The sequence below is a fragment of the Lathamus discolor genome, chromosome 3 (assembly GCF_037157495.1).
Source record: "Lathamus discolor isolate bLatDis1 chromosome 3, bLatDis1.hap1, whole genome shotgun sequence".
NCBI classification, from domain to species: Eukaryota; Metazoa; Chordata; class Aves; order Psittaciformes; family Psittacidae; genus Lathamus; species Lathamus discolor.
Window position 1 is genome coordinate 13145505 of NC_088886.1, and position 27845 is coordinate 13173349.

The 27845-nt window shown below is 45.6% G+C and overlaps 1 protein-coding gene and 1 long non-coding RNA gene across 7 annotated transcripts in view; one reads left to right on the forward strand and one right to left on the reverse strand.

Annotated features, from left to right (window-relative positions):
• Positions 1–19135, reverse strand: part of PTPRF (protein tyrosine phosphatase receptor type F) — a 394296-nt gene extending 375161 nt beyond the window's left edge. For 2 of the 5 annotated variants that reach the window (XM_065673567.1, XM_065673566.1), the window contains exon 1: positions 19023–19135. The gene's annotated coding sequence lies outside the window, so the exon portion shown is untranslated. Of the gene's footprint in view, positions 1–18764; positions 18897–19022 lie in introns of those variants that run through there. The other 3 variants (XM_065673568.1, XM_065673565.1, XM_065673569.1) reach the window with 2 other exon arrangements.
• A 135-nt stretch (positions 19136–19270) lies between these two features.
• On the forward strand, positions 19271–22090 carry LOC136010850 (uncharacterized). Of its 2 annotated transcripts, XR_010611030.1 has the most exons (4): positions 19271–20356; positions 20443–20561; positions 20674–20860; positions 22000–22090. It is a non-coding gene; the product is annotated as an uncharacterized LOC136010850 (long non-coding RNA). The 2 variants fall into 2 exon arrangements; XR_010611029.1 differs by having other exon boundaries at positions 20443–20860.
• The last annotated feature ends 5755 nt before the right edge of the window (positions 22091–27845 follow it).

Sequence of the window (27845 nt, forward strand, 5' to 3'; positions counted from 1 at the left end):
TCATTGTTCTGTATTGACAAAATCAAAAAGTTACCCAGGGAGCAGTTTCAGACAGATTAAACTACTCCACATGGCTTAAGACGTTGCTTATATTGTTGCTTGCCACATGTATTCACAAGCATTTCAAGTGCTGTAAATATTTTGCAACATGCTGTGAATGATTCAAATGCCTTTTCTCCAGGATGAAACAGAGAAATGTACAATTGGGCAATGTTTGACTTCCCACAGCAGTCTGCAGCAGATCATTAGCAGCTACAAAGTCTTTGGAATGAGCAATACAGGTGAAAAGGGGCATCTATGAAACCCTATGTGCAAGCACTAGGGCTGCAACTCCACAGAGCAGGGAAGGGAGCATCCCAGAAGGAGAACTTGATGAGTGAGAACTTAACTACCAAACCAAGGTTCCAGCTGTGTAGCCCACAATTACACGCACAAGCTGGACAAGCACAAAGCGCTGCAAGAGGAGTGACCTTAGGTTTACCAGCACCGATTCTGCACACACACACACACACACGAAGGCATGGTGTATGGGATTAAGACTGGAGTACATCTGCTAACCCTGGTCCCCCCAGCAAGCACAGCAGGGCAAATGAAAACACGTGGTCTGCACGTCTTCAAGGACTCCTCTCACAGGTAAGTAACTGTTCCCATCTTTAAGCAGAAGTCAAAATTCTCATTTGAACTGCAGGTGTCTGCAAGCAGTGCAACACACACACACACACACACACACACACACAACTGCAAGGGCCCCGTAAGTACTGTTTCTCAGGGGAACAAAGGTTCAGCGTAGCCCTGCCGAGTACAGCCTCATGCCAAGGCGTTCTGCCAGCAGCTCCACACCCAGGATGGGGCAAGGTCTCATCAGCTGCTCTTCAGCATCATGAGAAACACCCCAGCACAAAACACATGTAATGAATGTCCTCCCAAACCATATCACTTGGGTTGCTACTTCCCAACACAGCCCCTAAACATATGCTGATGTCCACTGTGAGAGCTGCCAGGAATCACTGCACCAGGATAACCAACCTTCAGGTCCACCCACAGGGTCTGGTTGCACAGCCAAGCATAGCTCTCCTGATGTCTTGGGTACATTAAGCAGCTTCTGCTCTGAAGCACAGGATACACATAGGAAAACAGGTTCATCAGTCTGTTCCAACAAAACTCAGCCCTGGCCTTGAGAAGCGGCAGACTTGGGAGAACTCCTAATCTGGAGAAAAGCCTGACTCTCCTCCAGGTGCGTAACTCTCACAGGCTCCCAGCTAAGGAGTCTGTTACTTGAAGCCACAAACTCCTTGGGGGAACTGGGAGCACAATGCTTCATAGAGACACAGCATGACCAAAGTCATGCTGCACCAGCGTCAAAAGGGGAACACCCTTCGCCAATTACAGTGGGAGCTGAGGACAATGGGATGAGCACAGACTCGCAGACAGAGTCCTGGCAGGCTGATAACCACCGCCAGGCAAACTGTCACCAAGCTCAAGGAAACACCAGTTTCTTCCATGCACCTCCGGAGAAAAGGGACTGAAGACCATTAAACACATTTGGAAAACATCCAAAACAATACTGAAAGAAGAAAAGTGTCATCAGAAATCTGTTCAAATTTGCCCTCCATAAAACGCAGGTAAAGATTTGAATGTAATTGTTATTTCTGGCAGTGCACCAAGGACTAAACCAAAGGCGGCTATCGGGCAATGGGGAAGAAATGACTGTATTGCAAATCTCTCATCACAACCCAGTTCCCTAGATGAAGAAATGAGCCAGGGCACTTCCTGGCCAGCTCCCCCTATACTCAGCATGATGTTCTAGGCTGTGAAATATCCCTGTGGCTGATTTAGGTCAGGGGTCCTGTCTCTACTTCCTCCCAGCTCCTTATGCCCCTCCTCACTGGCAGAGCATGGGAAAGTGAAAAGTCCTTGATCAGGGTAGGCATTACTCAAAAACAACTAAAATATCAGTGTGTTATCAGCATTGTTCTCAGACTGAAGTCAAAACACAGCACTGCACCAGCATAAAGAAGAAAACTCTATCCCAGAAAAAAACAGGACACTACCTTAATATCCACAGTCCTAAAACAGCTACAAGAACTGAACAAGATGTGCTCCTTTTCTACAGTCATCTTGTATCACACTCCTAACTATATTCATACTGATGTTTCCAAAATCCATCATAAAAGTAATGTACGTTTCTCTCATAATGGAATATTTTTCTCCATAAACTATGCACTAATGGAGTTAATCTTTAAAGAATAAATAAAATTAGGATTTCAAACACCATTTTTGTAAAGATTGTAAAAGCTAGGCCACCAGAAAAAGTTGAGGAAAATAAGTGAATTATTTAATAGCATAAGTCCAGAAGGAGCTTTACTGCATTAACTGTACTGAATAGCAAAGCTATTCATGATCTTCAGCTAGTTAGATGAACGGAGTTAGCACTGGTTTTAAAACGAGCTGTAAAGCTTAAAAAGACCAAAATCTAAGTTTGCAAGAATCTAAAATACTACTGATGAAAAGTAGGCCACACATACACCTATCTACACAGCCTTGCAAAAGCAGGGAAATTGTCTAGTCCTCTATAAAGTGCTGCTGACCTGCCCATAGTAAAATGATAATGGAAAAAAGTCAACATGACATTTTGCTGGCCTGTCCATGGAAGAAAAATTATTTTGACATGTAGCACTAGATAGAGGCAGTGGAGCAAATCTCTTCTGAAATAGCTCAGGTAGGAAGCCCTGCCTAGAAAGATGAAGATATTTTCAGAATAGCTGGAAGTCATTAATATTGTATTATGGTTTTTTTAAGTAAACACATCTTTCCCCATCGATTGAGTGTTAGTTCTTTTAGAGGAATTCAAACACAAACCTTTATCCTCCACCGTTATTGCTCACAGGAGTCTATGACATTCACAAGGAAACTCCCTTCAAGTAAAAGCAGGTTTCTTTTCCATTTCGTATAGTGGCCTTTTTTTGCCTCTTATCCAATAAAAATAAAAAGCCCTGAAGATCACAACTTCCCACAGCCCTTTGGGGGGGGGAGGTCTGAAGTCAAAAAGAGGAGGCATAAGACACGATCCATCTGTTTTTAAAACAAATAGGCACATTTGCAAACATTGCTATTTCGCACATGCTAATATGTTCAGGCTTTGATCAGCTTTTTCTTTTCTTTTTTTCTTTTTACACAAAAGCACTCATTCTAACAAACAGAATATACTACACTTGCACAGAAGCAGAAGAACAAGCTTCTTCCTTTTCCCTGGGTCAGTATCTCCATGCTATCACCCACAGACACTAATGAAGAAAAGCTGCTCCAGATCCAACTCCCACCAATTTCCCTTCCTCAAGTTGCTTTTGGAAGACACTTCCTAATCCTTCCTTCAATGCAAAGCAAGTAACTAACCTCTGCCCACCTGCAGACATAGATGCCCTCTTCACTCCAGAGCACCCCAAGGATACAAGGGGCAGACAATGACACCACTTGCACATCTCAGACAGCAAGGAGAGAAGCAGTCTCTACACATCACACCGGGGGACACAGCTCCACACTTACACCAGCAAGCAGTCTGGTTTTGCAAAGGAGGTTGCCACCTCTGCGAAAGGGACTGCTCACGCCTGTCTGGGCACTGCTGCCGTTTACCCAATGCTGGCATGGAGCCCTACTCAAGCACCATTTGCGTCCTAAGTCTAATGAAAACTGTAAAGACTGCAACAGAATTTCCTAGTTTTGTATTACTGAGCTGTAGCCTTCCACAAGTTGCTTTAGCAATCATCAAAGGCAGCATAAGTGAGGGAAGAAAGACCATGCAGCTGGGAGATGGGTGGGCTGTGCCCTGGGACATCCAAGTATCTCGTGGGTTGCTAGTGGTAAAAAGGAGAATGCCTCACTGCCTTTCTCGAGCTGTGCAGTCCCATCCTCTTGGGCATTCACTGCACCTACTCACTGCTTTAATCCACTAACCCGTAGAAAGCTATTCAGCTCTCCCTCTACCCTGACGTTATTTTTCTGCTGCTCCAGTGTGATGGCCCAACACCAAAATAGCAGAAGGTAAGGCACAACAACTGCGAAGGGAAAACAGCAACTCCTCCTTCTAGCTTTCAGCTTTTGCCAGCTGCAGCTTATCTATTCATTGCTCTCACTCAGTAAGTTCCACAGAAAAGGCTTTACTGCAGACAGCTTGCCCTATGTTAAGCAAACTGGGGATACAAAGTTCATGGAGTTAATGGCAAAGCATAGGACACAAACATTAAAAAGGATGCACCGGGTCACACCACAGGTCCTGCTAGCCTAATACCCTGTCTTCAACACAGCCTGTAAGCACAGGGCTAGAGAAGAGCAGAAATCAGACAAGCATATCTGCACTTTCCACAAGCACCTTCATAGCCTTCAATACTTTCACTGGTAGGGATTTCCTCAGACTGGAATGAGTCATCCACCGTGTAGTCCCCAAAAGACCTTTTCCAGGAGTCAGACAGGCTTACCACCCTGCATGAAGAACCACTTGCCCCTGCTGCGGTCTGAACCTGGCTCCTACAAAGTTTACTCTCCCTTGCTCTTACACTAGGAGATGAAATAGCCAAACCCTCCTCAATTTCTCGTCATTTCACAGACCCCTGTCACATCCCTCTTCAATCACACCTTCCCCAGTCATGTCGCATGGAAGCCATTCCAGATCTCCAATGACTCATGTTGCATTTCTCCACACTTCTAGTTGCTCTGTATGCTTCTTGAGATGAAAGGGGAGGCGAAACTGTATCTAACATATAGACAAACCATGGATTTAGACACAGCATAATGCTCTGTATCTTATTCTTTACTCTTTTCATAGCATTTCATCAGATTTTATATGCTTTCTTTAATCACTACTAAGTACAGAGCTGATAGCTTGATGGAACTACTGCTGGTCTCAAGATCACACCCTGAGTGGTGACAGTCAACCTGGAGTTCCTCACTTTATACAAAAAGTTCAGGCAGTTTCCTGCTACCAGTGCCAATCATCTCCCATTTATCTACCCTGAAAGCATCTGTCACACATTTTATCCTTTCAAGTATTCTCAGGGACCTAGAAAACATGTCACAAATTGAGTTAAAATCTGCAAGTTACACAGATCACTGGAAATGAGACAGCAATGATGAGAAATCCTGTACTTGGGACAAAAAGCTGCTGAAGCACTCAACTGCAGAGCATGCAGGAAAGAGTAGTCCTACGAATGGGACTGCACAGGTAACAGGGAGTTCCTTTGGGCTTTGATCTTTTAGCTATTTGAAACCACACGAAAGCTGAACGAAAAAGGTACAAGATCCCAAAGGAATCAGATTCCCCACTTCTCCACAGCAAGCTTCTCAAGTTCCCTTTTTATGACCACCTTTACCAAAATAAATAAATCACTTCTAAGTTGAAAAAAAGGGGAAAAAAAAGTAAACCGAGGCATTTCCACGCATTTCCTTTCATGTCTTTCCACCGCCTCGTCTCGAGTCACATGCTCAGTCCTGACCTTTCCAGATTCTCCTCTCTGCCTCGCCACACTTATTCAGACTATCAAATTCATTTAGTGAAACCATCCTATCCTTTCACACTTGACTCTTTTCACAGACAAGCAGTTCATTTTCATGCAGACCCACTTTTAACTTCAAAAGGTTGCTTTGTATCTCAGCTTCTGATGTCCCTTGCTTAAAACACTTTCAAATAAGGATGTGAAAAGCATTGTAGCTGGGAACTCTTGGCGTCTCCTCCGTCCCTCCTCAAAAAAGAGAAAAATAAATCCACTATTGAACAAAGCGAGAGGCCACACATCCACCCAGGCTTTCTGCAGCTTGTCAGGAGCTCTCATAGCTTGCCCATGTACATCCAAGGTCACAGCCAGTGCTCAGAAAACCGAGCCCACGGCTGCCAGCCTGGGTTGGTCTCCTGGAGTTACCTTCACAGTGACTACTTGCCTTTACCTTAAATCTCCTCTGAGACCATTCATTTCCACTTACCCACGCTGGTTATTAGCAAGACAACCCTTCTGAGAAGGTCTCGCAGTGTCAGAAGGCAGGGTAACAACCTGACAAACACTTAATATCATCCCCTCCAGCATCCCTGCACCCCAACCAAAGCGACAACACAAACCCCTCCAGCACACCATTAAGGGAGAAAGCCACCCTGCAAGCACATTTGTGCCTCACGTAGGCACACACAAAAGACAGCACTGCCAAACCGAGCCGTGCAAGTTATTTCACACCAAGCCAAACTATTTTGTTTTCCTTTCCGATGGCTCAGACAAATGCATTAACCCAGGCAGACACAGAGCAACCCCACAGAGACCCCTCTAACAGCAGCACCCAAAACCCCACACACAACAAACCCTTCGGTCCAGAAGAGGGCTTTTTTACCCATTCAGAGACGCTTTAGCAATCATGCAAAAAAACCAATTTCATTAACAAGATTATATGCAAACCCATACTGCAGTTAGGTGAAGAAATACAGCAGAAAGTCTGCCAAACTTACATCTTTTAAGCACAGCTAGAAACTACACGTGTCACAGCAAACTACCATAAAAACTAATGTAGCGGCTCTATCAATCAAAACACTTTTCACTTTGAGACCACAAATACAGGAGAATGGTTGCTCATAGCTCATTTCAGAATCAAAGCTGAGGAACTAATTTTTATTTCAAATATTTATAACTCAGTAATTTCAGGTGAGAGAACCATATTGAAAAGAGTAGAACATTACAGTATCTTTCTCATTAATTTTCCTGTGAAGCATTTGGATCTCTAAAAACTCACTTTTAAGTTAATTATGTGCAATTTGGACACTCCAAAGTCAGCAACTCGGAACTGAATCCTGTCTAGTCACTCACAAACCTGTATGACAAAAACACATTATAATCATGCTCTTTCCTTGCCAGGAAAGACAAAAAGGTACTACCAACATTTTTAAAACCACATTTGAATCCCAAGAGGGTTTTCTCCCCCTTGTACTAGCTTTTCCTCCCACAAAACTTACTAGCCACATTTCTACCAGCTTCACTAATGCATCCAGAAACACACCAAGTTCAAAAAGCAGCAGTTATTTCCTCCTTACCTTCCTCAGATTTTGGCAATTCTACCTAGTTATAAAACAAGGAGTTACCACAGATCTTCAGAAAATGGGCAGAACTGAGTGCTTCAGCTCCCCTCCCCTTGGATCTAAATGGAAATACAATTGAAAGCGCCACTGGTTTTACATACATTTTACTTCCAGCAAAATAGAGTTTTCACTGCGTCAAAACCGCAGCAGTTAAAAAGTTAAATAATTTTCTAGCTGGCTGCAACACCCATTGAAACACAAGACCTGCTCAAGATAAAACCATGTCCTTTGTATTAAAATCCTGGTCAAGCTGCTGACAAGGAGACAAATGAGTTTTTAAACCATTAGTGTACGCTCGCATAAAATTAAAACCGATTCTATAGAAAGAAATTTGGAGAACCGTGATATGCCTCTTCCAGTGCAATGCCTCATTTTGATTTTTTGATAAGTTATTAAAATTGGGCCATCTCAGCTTGCTGGAATTTCATTTATTCATTATTGCAATGTACAGTTAATGCAGGAGATTAGATTAGGTTTTGACAAGTCTTTTACACTTTTCAGGGCAGCGTTGCTATTTCTGCTTAGGTTAGTAACTTTATCTACCCGCTAACCTTTATGGTGTTGACAATCGCAATTAACAATTTTCTCCATTGCCTCCAATTCCCTACCCACCACAGATGATGCTGCTGCAGCAACATGCATCCCCAGCTCCTCCTGGGAGCCTGGCTCAGTGACACCCCCAAAAGCACCCGCCGTGCCCCCCACACACAGTTCCCTTTCGAGATCACACGAGACTTGGCAACACCAGCAAAACAGAGTAAACTCCAAAGGGAGAAGGCCACCACCTCATGAAACATGACCAGCGGGACTGCTGACTGTCCAAATATTTAACTGCTCTCAAATGCTGCAGGTCAGGTGGGTTAATCAAATAAACCTGCATATCCGGAGGGATCGCCCATTATTTGTGCTTTCATTAAGTCTTTACCTGACTTTAGGCTCTGAAAAATTACCATGCTCGGAGCAACTATGAATATTTGCATACAAAAGCCAACAGATCAGACATCGCAGTTCTCCATCATGAGCTGAAAGAATGACAAAGTTCTTCCAAAAGAAATATTTTTGCTGAATAACGTAACAACTCTCTTCAGCACACAAAGGCAGCGCATGCTGATGGGAACTGACGACACCTATACTAGGTACCTGGAAATACAACCCGTATCACAGCACACAGCAGCACTGTAAGTGGGAATCTAACACACAATGTCTCTCCCAAACTTAACCATTAAAAATTATCAGAAGAAGAAAACACCAACGCAGATGGACAAAGTAGATGCCAAGTGTTTTCAGCGTACCACAATGGAAACGAAAATAAATCTAGGATTAAAATACAGCTTAGTTTCACTGACTTCTAATAGCATTTGTCTCCATTCAACAAGAATTTATGCACCATTTCAACCTGATAAGAATTTAATTCTAGGTAATAAAGCTTTACAAATTTAATTCAAAGGAGGAAAAAAAAAAAACCCAGCATTTCCCCATTATATCCAGAGCTCCACAACTACAGCCTTCAACTAAAGGAACAGGGAAAGCTGCCACTACAAAAGCAGAGCTTACACACGACCCCTGGGTACAGTGGCAGTAGCAGATAGCTACAATAAAAATCAATATTAATTCTGCACACTTCTGTTTTGAAAATAAAGCAATGAAATTCCCTCACTCCCACCTGCCAAAGGGACACAACTCTGACCAACTTCATCAGAGAGGATTTTTAGAGTCTTTCTACAGGCATGTAATGGATTCCAAGACTGAACGTGCACTGAATGTTCAGTGAACCAAATAATTTTTAATAGATTCCTCAGGGGAGTTTACTTTATATTTTTAAATCACTCCGAGACCTTGGAATGACAGCTTGATTCAGAGGAAAAGAAAGGCTAGTGCTCATGGGGTGGGGTATTATGTTTCTTCCAGGGTTTTACTGAAAGAGGAGCAGTCATGACTACTAGAATTTCTTGCTATGTACTTTAAAAATGTCTTCATTTCTATGCACCTCAAACTGCTAAAATTGCTTTTGAAAGCATACACTGAGCAATTTCAGCGTTCCTCCCTGCACAAGTACTATATCAGTAGGTACAGAAAGTTGACCTAACAAGAATCTGGAAGGAATTAAAAGTTAGAATGAGGCAGCTCACTTTCTTCAGTCTTGGTTGCAAAGAGTCAGGCAATAGACAGTGTTAACACAACCATCAGGCCCAGATTTGAAACCCAAACGTAGTATGAATTAGATCAGTTTGCAGATTTCCTATTAGCCATCCTCTCTCCCCCACAGACCCCCCCCCCCCAACTAATGCCCACCTTGTTAGCCAAGATCCCTACGATGTGACAGCAGATTCAGCACAAGCAGCAACCATCCCCTGGAAGAGGAAATTTTTCCAGCTTATGATTACATACTCAGGAACACAAGAGGAGCCTCAACCGCTGCCATCGTTAGTGTGATTTCAGCAGGATTAGGCAGAGCGCAATGGAGGAAAAGCCTCAGACAATGAGTCCTTTCATACATCAGAAACAAAACCAACCGTTAATCACACCAGCGATTCAGTTTCTTCCACTAATTCCTAATCAGACATCAACAAATAAAGCAAAACACTTACTCTTGTTTGAATTCAATGAAATAAACACAAGTGAATGGAAGTGCTCAGCTCACACTGTAAAAACGCTGTTGCCCCTCCACCTCCTGTGAACAGGGATCTGCGAGACGCATGAAGGGTCTCCCAGTTCTCCTGTCAATGGAGAAGTCCTGAGCATGAGATTTAGCGGAGTGCTGCATTAACAAGCGAGAGAAACTTCAAAGCCAAGAGACGAACTCAGCTGAAACCCTCCTCCATACAAAAGAGGCCTTGAACCACATTCATTAGAAAAAACATCTGGTGCGCTGCTTTGATTTCCAACATTAGTCACCGGACAGAAACAAAACATCTTCCTTTTCTTTTTTTTTTTCCTCCCAAAGCAATAAATAATTGCAAATCCACTTCTCCATATAACCTATCATTCATCACCTCATCAGCGACTGCTTGAGTCTGATGGAATTAAACACTCAAGTCAGGCAGTTTTTGTTAAAAGCAATAATTACATCGTTACCAGAATATACAATTAGGTAATAAAAAACAAAAACAAAGCTGCCTGGCAATATTTTTAATGCGCTCTCACTGAAATATTACTAGAGTGGAAACAGGCAACATTACAATAAAAATAAATAAATAAATAAATAAATCCACTTCCACCCAAGTATAGCTACTTCTAATTTAAAACTTCACCCACAGGCACAAATGTATAAATGATTAGCATTATAGTGTTTATTTTAATTACACTGTGCAACAAGAATACAAGAGGCTATTAACTCACTTCAGATACAAAGAAAGCCAGGATCTGAGAGCTCACCCTTCATTTATAACCTACACAGTTGTATCATCCCATCCTATTACTCCCATCACCTAGATGCCAAAACCAGAACATCTGCATTCATTGTAACATCCAAAAAAACCCCATACAATAAAAGTCTCAGCTCAAAGGAAAAGTAAGAAAAGCAAAACAGGAGGTCAGGAGATCTTTCACCTCCTCCTTGTAGACAATGTTTAAGGGCATCAAATATTCACTGGTCTTCAAAGCACAACTCTTCAAAGATTAATAAGGAAAAAAAATACATCCCTAATTGAAACCTACATTTACAAATGTTTTTCAGTAACGTAACTGCTGTTCAATGTATTCTTTAACAATACAATTCATGGTGTCTGCCCTAAACACCTAATGATCTAAACAAACAAAATACAATGGATGATTTTTTTAGTGTATTAAAGGCATTTTTCATCACTGCAGTCAAATTGCTGATCCCCATAATTCCATGCAAATCATTTTAAGGCAAACGTTTGCCCATCTATCTAGCTGGTTTTGGCCAATGAAGAAGCCTTTGATCACTTTTTAGTAAAATACTATTCTTAAAGGATGCCCAGCTTCCTGACAGCAGGCTGGGGGATCACTAGAAGAGCATGACAGCCTGCTGCCATGCAGTCCTTCAGAACTTTCCCTTCTTGCAATTAATTATGCTCCTTACTTCTTCCACAGGCATAAGCAAGAGGCTGGCAAAGAGACAATATAGCAGCACACTTTATTATTATGTTGTTTACAAAGAAAAAGCTTCAGGTAAGAAACATAGCAGGAGCTGAGTGCAATTATCGGAAATAACAGCCTGCTCCCATAGAGCTGATGGAGTTTTATCACCAGGGACATGCATTACACTTCTGTGCACTTCTCTTGCACGCAGGCGAGAGGTGCCTCTTGCCATCACGGCCTCAGCTGCAGACCCAGACAACCAGGAAAGTCAGCAGCAAAGAAAGAAAAACCAAATGTGATGCTCGCTGTCAGGAGGAAGACATCTCTGTGCAAAGGATGGTACCTGCCCACTCGAACGTGGGGGCAGCAGAAGCCCACACTCATCCAAAATCCAGCTACAAATAACAGAAAGCCACGTTTTGAGTCAACCTAAAAAAAGCAGCTAAATCATGGTCATGCTAAAAAAGCATGTTAAAATCATGGCTCCCACCAGCCCTCCCTGTCTTGACCTATCTGGATGAAGAAGTAGGATTCAGCACCTACTGACCTGTGCTAAAATGAGCCCCCTGCAACAGGACACATCTCAGGAAATTAGGTTAATGGAAATGCCTCTTTTTGAGCCAAAAGATCTCAAAAGAACACTATCTTAACACTGCGCTCAAAGCATGAAGTGTAGTAGTAGGGTTACAAGGTTCAAAGATGTAGCAGAATCCAGAGAAAACTCAAACTAACAAGAGCAGCAACTCTGCTATTGAGAGACTTCCATCTTACAAATATTTTGAAGGTGTCCTCCAAAAGTTTATCATTCTACCTTTGTGTCAGGAGGCAGAATTAAAGCAGTAGCTCTACAATCTGCTGAAATACTAGGTGCAGTTCTTCAAGTCCGCACTTCATTAATTGGAAGCTCCTGAAACAAGGCTACAGTGAGGAGACAGCATCTTACATACATGTTCAAAAATGCATGCTTCCTCCTCAGGCTAAATACAAGTTTACAAGTACTGGAGGGTTTTTTTAACCATATAACAACACAGAAATTAGAATACACAAGACTGTAAAGGAATTCTGGTGGTGCCCAAGAACAGTCTCGACAAACCCAGTGAGAATATATATTACAAAATTATTTCCACGCCTTCTAGTTCATAGGTTTAAGGGGCTAATTTTCATTGTTTATGGTAATTATATTTCATATTTCACCAAACTTTGACATGCAAAATGTATTATTGGATTTTGCATGCATCTTCAAGTCAATTTGTGTAATCTTGCAAATTCTGTATTACAAGTAGTTAAAATACAATGGACAGCACATTCATAAATTACAAGCTTTCCCTTAAGAGAATTATTATTGATTCCGTAATAACCAGACCTTCGATCAAATTTGGTGAAACTAATGTTACTTAATAACACGTAAACAAACATGATGTCTTTTGTATTTGAAGAAAACAGTGCTTTAAAAAAAGGGAACAACTCCATCCATAAAGAAGAAGTCACTTTTTCCTCCTTTCCCTCAATCCCATGTCTTCCAAGCAAACAATGCCTCAACACATTCTTTACACACCGTGTCCAAAAGGATCCTCTTGACCACTTCTATGGTTCTCCTTCTAAGGTAAAAAAAAAAAAAAAAAGAAACAACAAACCAAAAGCACAATATCTGCCAGGTAAAAATAAATAAAAATCCTAAAAGCTAAACTCTAGGTTAGCCCTTTTCATACTTCTCAGATCTCATTTACCTCCCCAATTGACAATCCTATCAAATACATCTAGGTTGGTGCACAAAATCTCACCTGTTGATATAACAATTACTAAAACTCCTGCAGGAAAAGAGCCACACAATCATCCCTCTTCCATCCTTACTCACAAAACCCTCTAGAAAAATAATGGCTTTTCCAAAACACTGTAAAACCTAATTTTGTGAGGAAATCTAACTGAAGAATGAAGCACCATCCCATGAATAACTTCCTGCTCCTGAAGAATGAAGAGGTATTACAAAGCTCAAGTGCCCGGCTGCCTTCAGCAGTGAGGATGACACACAAGAGAAGAATCCATACACTGGAGGGATAAAAATGCAACTGCGCTGCATAGATCTCATAAAATAGAACAGATGTTATTCCTTGTATACACATGCAATTCAGTGTCAAGCACCAGACTTGGAGGGGAAGAAAAGAGGGAAAAAAGGGGGGAAAAAATAAAACAACCCACAAACAAAGAAACAAGGAAGGGGCATATGAAGCCAACAGATAAATCCTCACCACGGTCAAGCACATGCATGTCTGGTTTGGTTTTGAGTGATGGCAGGATTTCCAGCACTGCTTTTGAAAGAGCAATGCCACCTGCCCACCCTTTACATTTTTTCTCTGTTCAGTTTCAACCGACAACTCCAAACCATAAACTTCTTGTGCCAACCTAAATAATTCCTCTCTTTCTCAGTCAGGCTGGAAAGAAAGTACTTACCCACTTGCCAGCTGCAGCTGAAATTTTGTGCCAAGAAATAAATGTCTTTTGGGCAGGTTATAAACTGGAAGCTTCTATGCCTGCTGAAGGACAACAGCAAGAGTGGGACCAACCCGTCCCTTCCCAGATTAATGGTATTGCTGTATTTCAGGTATACAGTGGATTGCACTTAATGAAAGCATCTAAGCAGAGCTGCTACTTGTGAATCCTGAGCCCAGGTATTAGGAAATGCTTTTGTCAATTTTGCTCTCAACCAGGCTTTTTATATATATTGCTTCCATCTTCTCCGAAAACCCTAACCTATCTCTGTATTTTTGGATCTTTATAAAAGTTCTCAGATAACAGAATCCTTGAAGGAGCGAGACCTGTTTCATCCTTTTTTTTTTTCCCCAGTAAGGCACAAGTGTACATAACACTGTGTGTTCACTGACATTGTGTCCTTTCCTTAGCCTCCTTTCACTTCCAGAGCAGACTGACCCCCCTACAGACAGTACAAACCACCTGCAGGTGCTGGTCACTACAGCTTTCATCAACAATTAAGGTGAAGACCAAGGACATGTGCTACATCTTCCCCACAGCCCAGAAAGATAGCAACTGATAGACTTTGTGGCAGAATGGATTATGGATAAATTAGAAATTAAAAGACAAGGTTGTGAAGAGTTTAAAGTCTCCCACCAAGGGTGGATACTGGGCTCCTTAGCTTTGCAGTTTAGGCCTCCCCATGGGTGTTTTGTCAGGCATCTCAGCATTACAGACATGGATGTGAGCCACAATGCAACAGCAGAAAACTGATACCTCTACCCCACTGTCTTCCCCATTATCCTCTTCTCTGCACTCCTCCCAGCTCACACAGGCTTCCCAGCTACAGGATGTTACTGCCTGGCTGCACACCCTTGGTTTTTTGAGGGGGCTCTCCAAAGCTCTATGAAGCTTCTCATAATAAATCACAATTACGAAGTCAACGGCATGAATAAAACCTGTGTTGTTGCAGTGGAAAGCTGTCTTTTCCTCTTTAACCTACAACCATGGGCCCCCTTCCCACGCTGAACATCATCCCATTTTCATTTTGGCAGCGACATGAATTTTATATTCACAAAAATATTGCCTAAATTCTGAAATGCCAGTTAGAAACTCAACCAATACAAATATGTAAAGATGAATATGTATACTGCTAAAAACACAAGTACCCTCTCCTATAGAAAACAAAAAAATAGAACAGTAAATGTACATACACAAATCATGATGAGGTACATTAAGATAAACAAATGTACCAAGACATGCATCAGTACCGTGAACCTGGTTTTAAATATACAGAGTAGCTACATCTCTATCATCTCCACAAGGAGAGCCAAGCAGTGCTTGTTCCCCTTGCTCATTAAAGCTCTACAACTGGTGCCTCCTGTATGCCCACATGTACCATTTCATTAAGCTCACTTGACATTAGATGAAGAAAGAGTACAAGAAAATTGCATATTTCCTGCCTAAAGTAAACTTGTCATTTAAACCTTGTGTATAGATAGAATTTGATATAGCACTGGCGCAGTGAGTCATTCGTCAGTTTTAGAGTTTGTACGACAGTGTTCTTACATATGTTTTGCAATACTTTCCAGTTCGCTACCACCCCATGTAATTATAAGTTTTTACTGGAAAGGAAGCATACATTTTGGATTTGAGCACCGCACTAAGACCTGTAGAAACAAAGCTTACTTTTATGGTCAGATTTCAAGTAAAAGTAAATCCACATAAGGAGCCCTCACAAACTGCATGAAAGACCAAAGTCACCGCATTGCTTTTAAACAATAGTAAGCAACCATGGTGAGAATCACAAATATTTCTCAATTAATTCTTCCAAACGTAAACATAAGCAACTCACACGCCGGATTCCTTCAAAAGCCGCTTCCTAGCTACGCAAGTTAAAACTGCATCATTCAAAACACTAAATAAAACATCCAGTACCTATTACGAGTGCTTCACTTGAAAATAACAGGTGATCGATTTTACAGCCTTCTGTACCGGGATAGCACATTAAAAATTTTCCCTACTGTCTTACCTTCACCTTTTATTTATTAAGTTGCAAACCCAAATGAGTAATCTCTCACCCCTGGCTTCTAAGAGACAGTGAAAAAACCCCACTGAAACAGAAAGGTTTGTCCTGGTTAATACTACTAACAAGATCAGCTCAGCCTCTCGCCTGATGGCTCAGTTCACTCCAGTGCTTCACGGGGAAGCTTGCAATACTTCAAAAGGCACAAGTCCCAACTTCAATTTGCACAGAGCCACAGTGTGCTGCTCGGGCACACCTCTTCAGTCAGTTTTTAAAAGCTGGTTATTATTACTCCTTTCTACTATCTAAATTCACATCAAATGGATTTACCAACTTGTAGCTCTCCTGCTATCTGATAAAAAGCTGGAGAGAAACAGTACCCCTTGCACTATTAAAGCTAACCAGTTAAGATTCAAGAACAGGCAACATCTGCAGGCTTTTTTTCCTCCCAGTTGCATATACTATGACCTACAAAAAACATTTTCTGCTTAAAAGTAATACTTAAATGGAGATCTATGGCTGAACATTATCACAAGGATTGCACTTACTTGACAGTCTGCTATTAGCCAACTCCATTATCGCTATTTGCAGTTTTTAAATGTACAGATTCAGAAGTAACTGTACAAAGCCTCCATTACAAGTGGATTTATGGAAAGCCACAGCAATAATCATCCTCATTAAGTATATCTTCCCACAGCCCTGCATTATGTGGACACAAAGAGGAAAACATTTCTTCTCTGTTACCCACAAGCTTAGATCTTTCTCCTTACAATCCCAAGCTTTGACTGTCTTCTCTGCTTCTGACAATGACAGTTATCTCCCATTCCCAAAAGCAGGACTTAGTTTAGGAAAAAAATAAATAAATAAATTAAAATTTCCTGCACACCTCTCAACCCACAACCAAATGAAGTAGAAGCTGTCCTACGTTGTGCCTGCAATCTCCCAGAAAGTGACAGTTTCACTGGCAACATGCATGAGAATAAAACACTGTCCCTGGCTACTGCTACTTTGCTAACGGCCCCAACCAGTATTTATCTAAGACGTATTTATGGGCACACACGTTCAAAGAAAAGGGCAGATGGCAATATTTCTAACTAGGCTGAATTATAAAAATCTCTTGAGTCGAAGTGATGCATTAACTCTTTGGCCATAAGCTGTTTTAACCCCTTCACACGTATGGTCATGCTGCATCCTATTTCATCAACCAGGACGCATGCCAGTGACGTAGGCTGAGAAACCTGCATGTTAAGAAGGCTGTTTGAAGGCAGGAACTGAGAACTTAATTAATCCAACACTGTCACCCACCACACACCCAGATCACAAACCGGCCACACAAATTCTACTTCACACTTTCAACGCTGAGACTGCTGATGGTGCGCTTCAACGTACGGATATCTATCACTCCTACATCCTCAGCCCCACAGCAAACCACCGTGGCAGAAATAATAAAATCAAGATTAAAGTACACTTGCTCCATCCATAAAACCATTCTCATGAGCCACGCATTTCCTGCATTACCGTAAGGAGTGCAATGGACTTTATTTAAAAAGCTATTTTCAAAGCCACACTGGCAGGCTTGGAACAATGACCCAGTAACCGGACACGGAGGCAAGTCATTTGCAGCAGAGGACCTCAGCAAACTCAAATTAAATTTGTCATGTCTCTAACATTTACCTTGAAAAATGTACAAAGGTGGTTATACAAGCACCATAAGGAAACTCTATTTGCTCACCATCCCAGCTTCAGTTAGCTGCCTTCAGAGATCTCTAAACTAGCAAATACTCAACTGAAGCTTTGATTATCCAGTTGCCTTCAGACTAAATCGCTTTTCATCGCTCAATTCTACACTTGACAGGAGAGCAGTTTATTTGATACCGACAACACAGCTTCATTTGGTTACATCTGAAATAAACACAAAACTCCGAAACGCTTTAAAGCAGCTGCCCCAGTCAGTCTCCTGGAAACACAGCACATCTTATCCACACAAGACGTCCGCGGGAACAGATCTTTCTTTAATCGCGCGGAAATACTTTCTTCCATTAAATTTAATTTACGCCACGTATCTGAACTGCTTGAAGTCGGCTCTTAACAGTTCCTAGGTGCCGAAAGCAGCGGGAGGGCAAACACGCCCGTTTCCAGCGTTCGCCTTCCTCCTCACCTCCCGCTCGCCGCAGGCTGCGCACCCCGGCGAGCCCGGCAACCCCGGGGCTCCCGCGGGGAAACACTGCCCCCCCCCCCCCCCCCGGGTACCGGCCAGGCAGGCGGCCCAACAGGTTGCGGAGGGGGCTGCGGGGCAGGAGCCGACCCCGAGGAGGCTGCAGCCGCGCTCCCCAGGCAGGGCGGGCGGGCTGGGGAGGCAGGGGTGACCCCACACGCACTCCCCCTGCCCCGGCTCTGGGAGCCGGCACCGCGGGCGCAGCGCCGGAGCTCCCCGCCCGCTCCCGCCGGGGGCCCTTTGTTCTCGCCACCCAAGACGCCGCCGCCCGGCAGCCCCGCGCTCTCCCAGGCGGCGGCTCGCCCCACCGGGGGGGTGAAGGCGCGATCCGCCGCCACCGGCTCGCGCCCCGCTGCAGCGCCCTCCCTCCTGCCGGCGCGGAACGGCCAGCGCCGGCCGCGGGGAAACCGTTCGGGCCGTTACCGATCGCCCCGCGCCCCCCCCCCCCACCACCACCTCCCGTCCCCGCACGGCGAAGGCGCCGCGCCCGGGACGCCCCGCGGCGCTCAGCGCTGCGCCCCCGCCCCGCCGACCCGCCGTGAGGGACCCGCCGGCCGGGGCTGCCCCGAGCGCCGCAGCCGGCCGGGAAGGTCACGCCGCGGCGGCGGGCGCGGCGCCGGCAGGTGCCTGGCTGCTCCCCGCCGACCCGGGGAGGCCCCACGGGGCGCAGCCGGCAGCCGCCGGGTACCGCGTGGCGGCTCCGGAGGACGGGAAGGCAGAGGGGCTCCGGCACCGCGGGGCACCCGGCGCCGAGGCGAGCGGTGGGGCCGGCACTCAGGGGCGCCGATCCGCGGGGCTCAACAGGCGGTGGAGTTTGGCGGCTTCCCGGGAGACGACCACCACCGCGCCGGGAGCCGGGCGCGGGGCCGAGCGAGAGGGGGGGAAAGCGCCGCAGCCGAGCCACTTACCGGGGCTCCGGGGCTCCGCCGCCCGCATGCTGCCTCCGGGCGCCGCCGAGAACCCGCTCCGCTCCGCGCCGACCGCGCGGCACCTCCGCTCCGCCGCGCTCCCTCAGCCCCAGCCACCGCGCGGGACCGCGCACCGCGCGCGCCGCCGCCGCCAGCCCGCCCCCACCGGGGCCGCGCGCCGCTCCCGCCCCGCCGCCAGCCCAGCCCAGCCCAGCCCAGCCCCGCCGCCCCGCCGCCACCTGCCGCCCGCGGGCTCACCTGCGCTGCGCTGGGCCCCGGCTGCCGCGCTCCGGCCCCGCAGCGCGGTGCGGCGCCGCTCCCGGACGCAGCCCCGCTCCGCTCCGCTCCGTTCCGCCCCGCTCCGCCGCGGCCTGCGCTGCGACGCCGCCCGCCCCAGCCCGCCGAGTCGGCCCGCACCCCGCGGGCAGGGCCCGCCCCGACCAGGTGTGGGCGGGGGGCGGCCCGGCGGGGCGGGGCGGGCGCCGCTGCCGCAGCCGGAAGGACCGAGCTGGGGGCCCCGCGCCGCCCTGACCCGCCGGCGGCCTGCGGAGGGGGCCGGGCCCCGCCGCCTCTCGGAGGGGTGCCCGGGCCCTCCGCTCCTAACCGCGGGTGGCTGCGCCGGTTGGGTGTCGGTCAGACCTGAGGCGGAACCGGCCGGTGAAGGCAGCGCCCGTCGGGAGGCAGAGGAGAGCCGGGTCTCCCCGTCTGTGGCGGCGGGTGAGCGCCGCGCTGAGACCTGTTGCGGTTTGTGATGGGTTGGACCGCGTCGCGGCTATTCGGGGCTGCTTCAGCCCGTGCAGTCAGCGAGCGCTGCTGCTTCAGCCGCCTCGGTACTCCAGCCCTTCCCTCTTCCCCGGCCAGGGCCCTGAGCTAAGAAATAGCAAAACTGAGCAGGGGAGTTGGAACTAAATGATCTTTTAAGTCCCTTCCAGTCCAAAAACCGTTCTGCAATTCTACGACTCCGTGATTTCCTGCAGCCTCTTTTGACAGTGGAAGGGTTAAGTTAGTCAACGGCACGGATTGTGTTGGTGCTCTTTGGCTCGTTGCCCAACCCTTCCTACGAGCCGGGGTTGCGTCAGCACAGGCAGCACCACGGTGCTCGGCGGTCTCACCCTGCTCCCGTTCGCCTCTGCGCGCTGTGCTGGGGCACTGGCGTTTAACATCCCATGTTAGTTTCTCTCCCCCCTTAACCCTTCCCGTCCCCCCGGGGTCTGCAGGAATTCTCCTCGTGCGTGGTAACAGCGTTCCTTTGAGGATCTTTTGCATTGTCCTCTCACCTCCGTTCAGCCAGGGCGGTGGCAAGAGCCAAAAAAGTTTGCACAGGTTCTTCCTCTGTCCCAGCGTGGTTGCCTCATGCGCTCTGAGGAGCTCTAGGCTTCACACACCCAAATGCAACGCCCAGTCCCTTGCACATCACTCGCCTCTGCCTCAAACCGAACACCTAAAGCCGGTTTTACACCCTTGCCACACAGCAGGAAGCTCCATCACGTAAAGCCTTTGGTTCTGGGGATATTCTCTTTCCTGCTCAGTATCCAAATGTTGCTGCAAAACAGCCCTTCTGTGCATCACACAGTGAGGCCGCGGAGCTCAGAGTAAGTGGTGCTGGCCGAGTGCCACACGGCACTGCCAAAGTGCCCATGGGCTCCACTCTCCGTGTTAAAATTTGGATCTGCTTCAGGATGCTTCAGAGCACAAGACCATGGGGAAGCCCGGAGTTCCCTGCTCCGGCGCAGGGATTCACAGAGGCACCAGAGCTGTTCTCCCAGCTTGCACAGTAGCTGTGTTGGCACCTTTAAGGTGGGTCATGTCAACAGAACCCTGTTCATTTTATCTGGAAGTGACGGGTTTTTGAAGTTTGCTTGAAAAATGGAAGATCTGTGGCTTACAGCTCCTTTGCTAATCATGCCAGATGCTGAAGAACTTTGGAGTGAAGACACTGAAATGTTGGGCCAATCTGCAGGACAGATTTTTAAGGTATTTTTAGACACGTAAAGATGCAGGTTCCTGAACACCTTGACAAATGTGGATTCATGTGACTGACACAGAGCTGCCTCATAAACTTTTGATGCCCTGGAGCTTCTAGCCAAGACTTGCAGGTAAATGATTGTCCCATGAGCGTAAGCCATTAATCATCTGAATTACAAAACAAAAGAGTTTTCACATACAGCTACCAGCCAAAACTCTGTTACTCCTCTGTGCACTCTGTGCCTTCATGACGTCAAAAGTCGGAAGGCTATGAGTAGTTTTGAGCCCAGTAGGTACTCGTGCTTTGTGCTCCACTGAATATGGGGTGGCCGGTGTAACACCCCTTTACCTGCCTGAGGACTTTGCAGTCTTGGAGCACCATTCATCAAAGCAAAGGCATCCACTTCAGCCGTTTGCTTAGGATAGGATACACTGGCTTGTTGTCACCAGCACTGTATTCTGGAAGGAGGCATATGAGAGTCCTCAAGCCCTGAGACTGATCCACCAGTTTGTATATGGCACCCTGCTGTGCCATCTTGGAAGCTCCCATGGCTCCAGCCTGCCCAGGCGTTTCAGCAGTAAGCTTTTTAGACAGCAAAGTCTCCATATGTATTTGCAGTGGAAGTCCCTGCTCTTGGTAGCCCTTCACTCTCTTTGATCCAGCTCTTCAGAGCAAACATACATACACACCCATGGTCTTGTCATATGTGCCACTTGGTAGCCAACTAGCATGTAGATATGGTGGGATGGGGTTTGTTTGCTTTTAACATAATAAACTAGTATAAAATCAAAAGATCAGTATTCTGAATTCTTTATGACTTGTCAGAACAACTTCCCGTCTCATTTCAGGAGTTGCTGAACTTGCTAAATGCTCTGGATTGACTCTGTAAGCTGCAGAGCCTGTCCTTTCTCAAACTGCTTTTTTTTCTTCTTCTGAGGGCGTATTCTTGCCGATGACTTTTTCTCACCTGATTTTATAGTAATTGTCAATTGTATCGTCAGGTCTCCTGGTCTGATTCACAAGTGCCTAGTGCAGTGCTCAACTTGGTGCTCATGTAAGATAATACATCTCCATCTGTAGATCTGCTTGACAGCACAGCTTGAGGACCATATGGCCATGACTCTGACTGCCCACCATTTTTTCAATATTACCCCCAAGGCTCTTTCATTTCCTTTGTAAGACAGGATTATTGGAATGCTCTGTTATGCTCCAAATAATAATAATAAAAAATAATCTGTGTTGCCCATTTCTGTTCTTCTCCAACTCAAGGAACTGCAGCCTTGGAGAGACAGCCCTGATGCTTCCTCATGTGCAGCACTAGATTCTCTGGACTGGGGAATCTTGAAGCTGAGGATAACAACTTGACCTTAATTTTGCTTTACTAAAGCTTGTACTTGAGAGAAGAAATAGAAGTTGGTGTTGTAATAAAAGCACAGTCACAAAGCTGAAGTGGTGTTTGCTTCTGTTTCCTGGCCAAGGCCCTTAAGATTTCTGTTACTGGAAAGTAGGTACAGGCATCTTTCCCTTTCTGCATCATTTGTCTCGGTTGCCTGACCAGATCTGGTCAGGATACGTGCTTTCCCTTACTGTGGCTTTGCATAGTGCTTAGCACAGCGAATACCCTCTTGATTGATGCCTTAGGGATCCTACAGAGTACGTAAGCATGAGTAATAATTCTCTTAGTTTGTTTACCTCCTTTTCCTCATACTAAATCAGAAAAGCAAGTTCATTGGTGGGGGGGGGGGGTTGGAACACAACAAACCAACCAAAACAAAAAGCAGCACCTGACAATTTGTTCCTGATGTGTAAATATATTTTGGGCATTGTTAAATGGGAAAAGTTTTCTGCTCCTGACTGAATAAAATGTGATAGAGAAAGGCCCTGGGAATGCTGGTCACCAAGACCAAAATTGAAATGACCTCCTGCTACGGGACAAAGTCTGGAGTACTAATGGCTACTGGCTCATGGAAGACTCTTCCCAAAATGCAATCACTTGCTCAGAAAAGGTTTATGGCTGAGTAATTATCCTTTGCAGCATGGTCTCCATGTGTTTGAGTCCCAGAAATATCAGCTCACTCTCCTTTTCTAACCCTAAATGAATGGTAACGGAAGAACTAAAATACATGATGCACATATAAGTGTAAGCAAACAATATAGAAAATACAGAGAGTCTGCCACTGGAGTGGTCTCTGCTCCCCTCTGCATTTCCTGATGGAGTTTGCTTCTCCCATGTTTCTTTGCACTGCTGTCAGGTCCCTGAGGAGCTGTGTTTTTCTGGTGTTTATGGCAATGACATCTGTGCTCAGCCAGTCCTAGAGTTGCTCTGGTGGTCTTCAGTTCTGATCCTTTACAGTCTGACAGACCCTGAGCTTCCAGTCTGCAAAACACAGGCTGTCAAAGAGATGGAGAGGAGCACTAATCGCACTAGTATTTAAGCACTTCCGAAGCTAATATATTTGTCCTCACAGGATTTCTGTGAGGTAGGAAATTACTACTGTCCCCCTTTTAGAGATGAAAACCAGATACACACAGAAGCTAATTGACTGAGCTAACGTCACACAGGGGCTGATGGCAGAGCAGTAAAATGAGATCAGCTGCTGGCCCCAGTGCCATGTGTTGGACGACAGGTCAGCTCAAACAGTTCTGAAAGCCAGGTCAGCGCCCGCAGGCTTTCATAGCCCTGTGCAAATGCAAACCACAAACTTCCAGAGCAGGGAAACCTGGGGAGGAAAATTCGAAGTGCAAGCCTTCAGATCACAGCAACCCAGGAACGGACAGATTTGCACTCAGATCCAAGTCAGGCTGCAGCAGCAATACCAGCCTGGCCCAGGTTTACAGTGTCAGCGGGCTTTTGGACTTGCTGTGGGGAACAAGCTGGGTTTTTTTTCCTGCCAGCTGTTAAGAAGTGATTCCTGATGTTGGATCAAAGCTCTTGGCTGATTTCAGCCTTGCCAGAAAATCCATTTGGGACTGACAGTTCCCCTCCTCATTTTCGCACCAGTTCAAGCAGGAGCCTCTCCAAACAAAATTCCAATTAATTCCTTTTTTTCATAATATTTTTTAGTCCTGCCTACTTTTATATTCAGTTCTCAGAACACACTGAAACCGTTTTGAAAGAAGCCATGAAGCAGTTATGAAAATACTGGGCTCTATGTTCAGAGACCTTAAAATCAATTCTGTTCTTAAACTTCAGGTTGGGTAGCAAGAATGTGATGAGGAATGCCACTAACACAGCTCATGTGTACAGGAGTGGGTTTTGATTAAATGCATCTCCTTCTAAGCATTGAGAGAGGAAAGGGAGTGGCATTGCCTTATCCTTGCAGCAAATTTATAGACCTTGTTAGTGAGGTTAAACTTTTGTGCTGACTGAACTTTTCCACACCCTCTTTCTGCAATAAAAATCCACCTCAAAGTTCCAGCTCACAGTCAAGCAGCAGATGAAGTAATGCCCAACGTTTCACGTTAAAGCAAGGTGAGTATCCTAAAATACTCTTTCCCAGCACCAAAAATTACTCTGCCCAAATGGCTGCTCCTCCCTCGGAGAACTCCACCCCTTTCCAGCTTTTAATGTTTTCCAGGATTGCAAAGCTAGTGATTTTCTTTGACAGTATCATCAGCTTCAGGTCTGATTGCAGGATGGATTCTGCCCTCGGTTCTGTGCGCAGCAGCACCCTCTGACAACAGCCACCTCAGATAAAAGGGCAGTTCAGGGAGCAGATATAGCAAACGTGACTGGGAGAAGGATCACCTTGGCCACAGCTCTGCTGCAACAGATGACAGGCAAACAGGACAGATATATTGGATTGATGTTTATATCCCCAAAGGAGCTGACACAATTGCTGTTTACCAAATTTTCTTTTTAGCTTGGAAGATCGGATGTGAACCTTTCAAGGTGCAATGAATGGGGAGTCCCGTATTCTTACCTCAGTGTTTGAGAGCACTAGTCCTGGAAAGTTGATGAGAATAAAGCATTGCCCCCACACTGGGTAATCGCAGCCTTCTGTGTGTGAATGGCAAGAGTGGCCTTGGAAGGGTCTCAGAAGCCCTCGGGCACAGCATGGTTGCTATAGCTCTGCTCTGCAGCTGAGATCTGCAAAGAAATCAAGCAGAAGCATTTGGAGCTCCAGTCTTCTACATAAGGGCACAGAGGAGGGTTTTGGGGCCTGTCCAGCTGTGAATGGGAAATCCAGGATCTTCTAGTTGGAGTATTAGTGACACCAGAGCTGGCCTGGAGTGAGACAGGCAGCTGTGAACTTGGCAGAAGTAGAACTTGGCATCTGAATTGTATTCATTCCTCTTACATCCAACAGTGAATTTTCTCAGTGTGAAGCTCAGCATCCAAACTCTGCACAGAAACCAGGTTGCAGCGGCTGGTCCATGTGAACAGCATGGGAATGCCACGGTGCTGGGGAAGGTTGCGGTGCGGTGTGATGATCACCAGCAGTGGTAGGAATAACCCTGGAGCAGCAGTTCTCCTCTGCTCTGCAGGACTAATCCTTGCAACACTCATAGGGCAGGATTTATACCCAGAAAGAGGCCAGAATGAGGGATATACAATGCTTAATCTCATATGCTTGAACAGGACTTACATAGTTCCCTGAATTTTGCTACCCTGTTGTGGAGCATGCACATGCTACAGAAGTAAACTGAAATGATCTCCTAAGGATTCTTTTGTTTTTCCTCTAATTCATCCCTTCTACCACCTCCCCTCAACTCCCCCAAAAAAGCACTCATCAGGGACCAGCTGTCTTGACAGATCATTTAAAACTGCTTTTGTAAAGATAGATTTGTATTTTATAGCTTAATATTTTAGAGGCTGGTGACTGGTTAAACTTCTTTAAGCACCAGCACCTCTTGCTTTCGGCTCCAGCCTTCAAATAAGTCACCGGTTGTCGTGATTTACTGTGTATACTATGGGACAAGTGCAAGGTTTTGACAAGAAAAGATATTTGGGTGTTATTCGAGGAGACACGGGGAAAGTCACTTAACCCAGTGTTTATATAGAATGGCTTTCTTGTTTCAGAGGTCACCTCTGTTGGAATAACGGGCGCAGGCTTCAGACGTCAGCTGCAAGGGCTGTTTTGTGCATCAGGGAGGTTATAGATTTTCCTATTATATATGGTTGGAATTTCAGGGAACAAATTTTGTTTAAATTTAACTAACCCTTCTATCATGATTCCAGCAGAAAGGTGCAGCCCATCAGCATAACAATTGCTTCTGTGGTGATAATACCAGTGTCTTTTCTAAGCACTGTTCCCATTAAGGTGTTTGGAGCAATGGATATGGAAACCTGTCCCTGAAAAATGTGTCCCAACTTTGAAGACACATTTTTCTGTTTTCAGATTTGGGTAAGAGCAATAAAGTGGGTGAGGAACAGGCTATGAACATCATAGAGACTTGGTTAAAATTTGGGGATAAAAGGTTTCTGCAGTGCTGTTTAAATTATGGGAGGGTTGGCTCCAATAGTCATTCTGCAAATACTACAGAGTGGTGGTTGGGTTTGTTTTTAGAAGCACCTTGAATGGCATTTCTCCAAAACTGAAGGGTTAGGTGTGTTCAGCAAATGAAATGGGCTGTCTGTGCATTCCTGACTGTCTCCCACTGAACCACAGCCCCTACAGAAAGCTTCAAGGCTTCCTTCTGAACCCTTCTCTAAACTGAGCCTCGCCTGACTTTTGCCTTCTGCTGACCCTTGTCCCAGCAGCTCTCCAGGCTTGCCTGTGTCTTTCTTCTCTCTCCACCCTGTTCCCTCCTGCACACAAATACACGCACGCACACACACACCAAGCCCCCAAAGCGCTCTGCTGCTGAGCACTAGCAGGGCTGAGTCACTGCCCTGGGGACTGGTCATCCTCACCATCTCTCCAGGCTCTCCTTGCTCAGACTGCCTCCAAGTCAAACTTCAAAACAGAGGTACTGAACTCACCCATGCTTCCATTTCCCTACCCCACAGTTTCCCACCTGCAAGTCTTTTGAACAGCTTTAGCACGTCACATGTCAGATTTTTCTTTATATAGGTTCTTGGCCGGGGCTCATGGCTGTAGTAGCTGAGCACCTTTCAGTCATGCATGAAGTGATGCGACTCATGTCAGGCTCGGGTGATTTGTTCTCTCTCCCCATTCTCTCCCAAGAAGGAGGGCTGTGCCTGCTGTGCTGGAGTCTTTGTTTTGTTTGGGTAAAGCTTCAAGTTGTGAGATTTTCCTGTGACCGAGAGGCTGGGGTTGTCACCCGCAGTCTTCATTCCTTCATCCCCTCGATGCACTCGGCTGGTATGTTGAAGATTTCCAAATTTTTATCTTATCTCTGCACTACATTCCTCTGATACCAAGAATATTTGGTGTTGTCAATTCCGATGACTAAAAAGCATCCAGCAGTATTCTGTCTTCTGGCTTTGGGTGCAAGTCAGCCTTTAACTATTAGAGGTCAAGCTGAGAACACAGAAGTCTGCACACATCCTATTAGTTTTACACCTTCATCTGCACCAAAAGCTGCTGGTCATGGCAGGACATAGGGTTACAAGAATGGCAGGTCTGGTGTGAGCAGTCCTCTGTGCCTGTTTCCCCAAAATCTTTGTTGATGCTGTTTAAGGTACCCCCCAAAACTCACAAACCCAGGAAAATTATAATCCTTTTCTTTCCCCCTCCACCCCTCACCTTTCATTCAACGGGATATTAGCAGGAAGCTTGCTTCCTGATGGTGGGTTTTGGTTTTTTCCTCTCTAATTTCTACTTCGTGTTTTTAATTACAGTAAGAACTCCATTTTAGAAAAGGCATCAAAAGAGAACAGTGTGATCATCAGATTCATATTTGGTTTAGATGACAGACTCAGTTTCTGCTCTCCCTATGCTCCAGCCGGTTCTGAGTGGAAAAGGAACAATTGAATTGAGAGGTGTGATAAACCACGTGATTTTTTAAAAGCAAGTAAAGAACCCTAAATTCTCAAACAATTTTTCTTGGTGATCAAGAACTAAAACCACCACTCAAAATCTCACTTTTATAAGATACAAAATGATCCATAAAGAGAGTTGTACAAATAAGTTCCCTTGGGCATTCCTGTGGCGCACCATAGATCATACACTGTCTTAGGAACTCATTTAGAGCAATTGAAACTGATA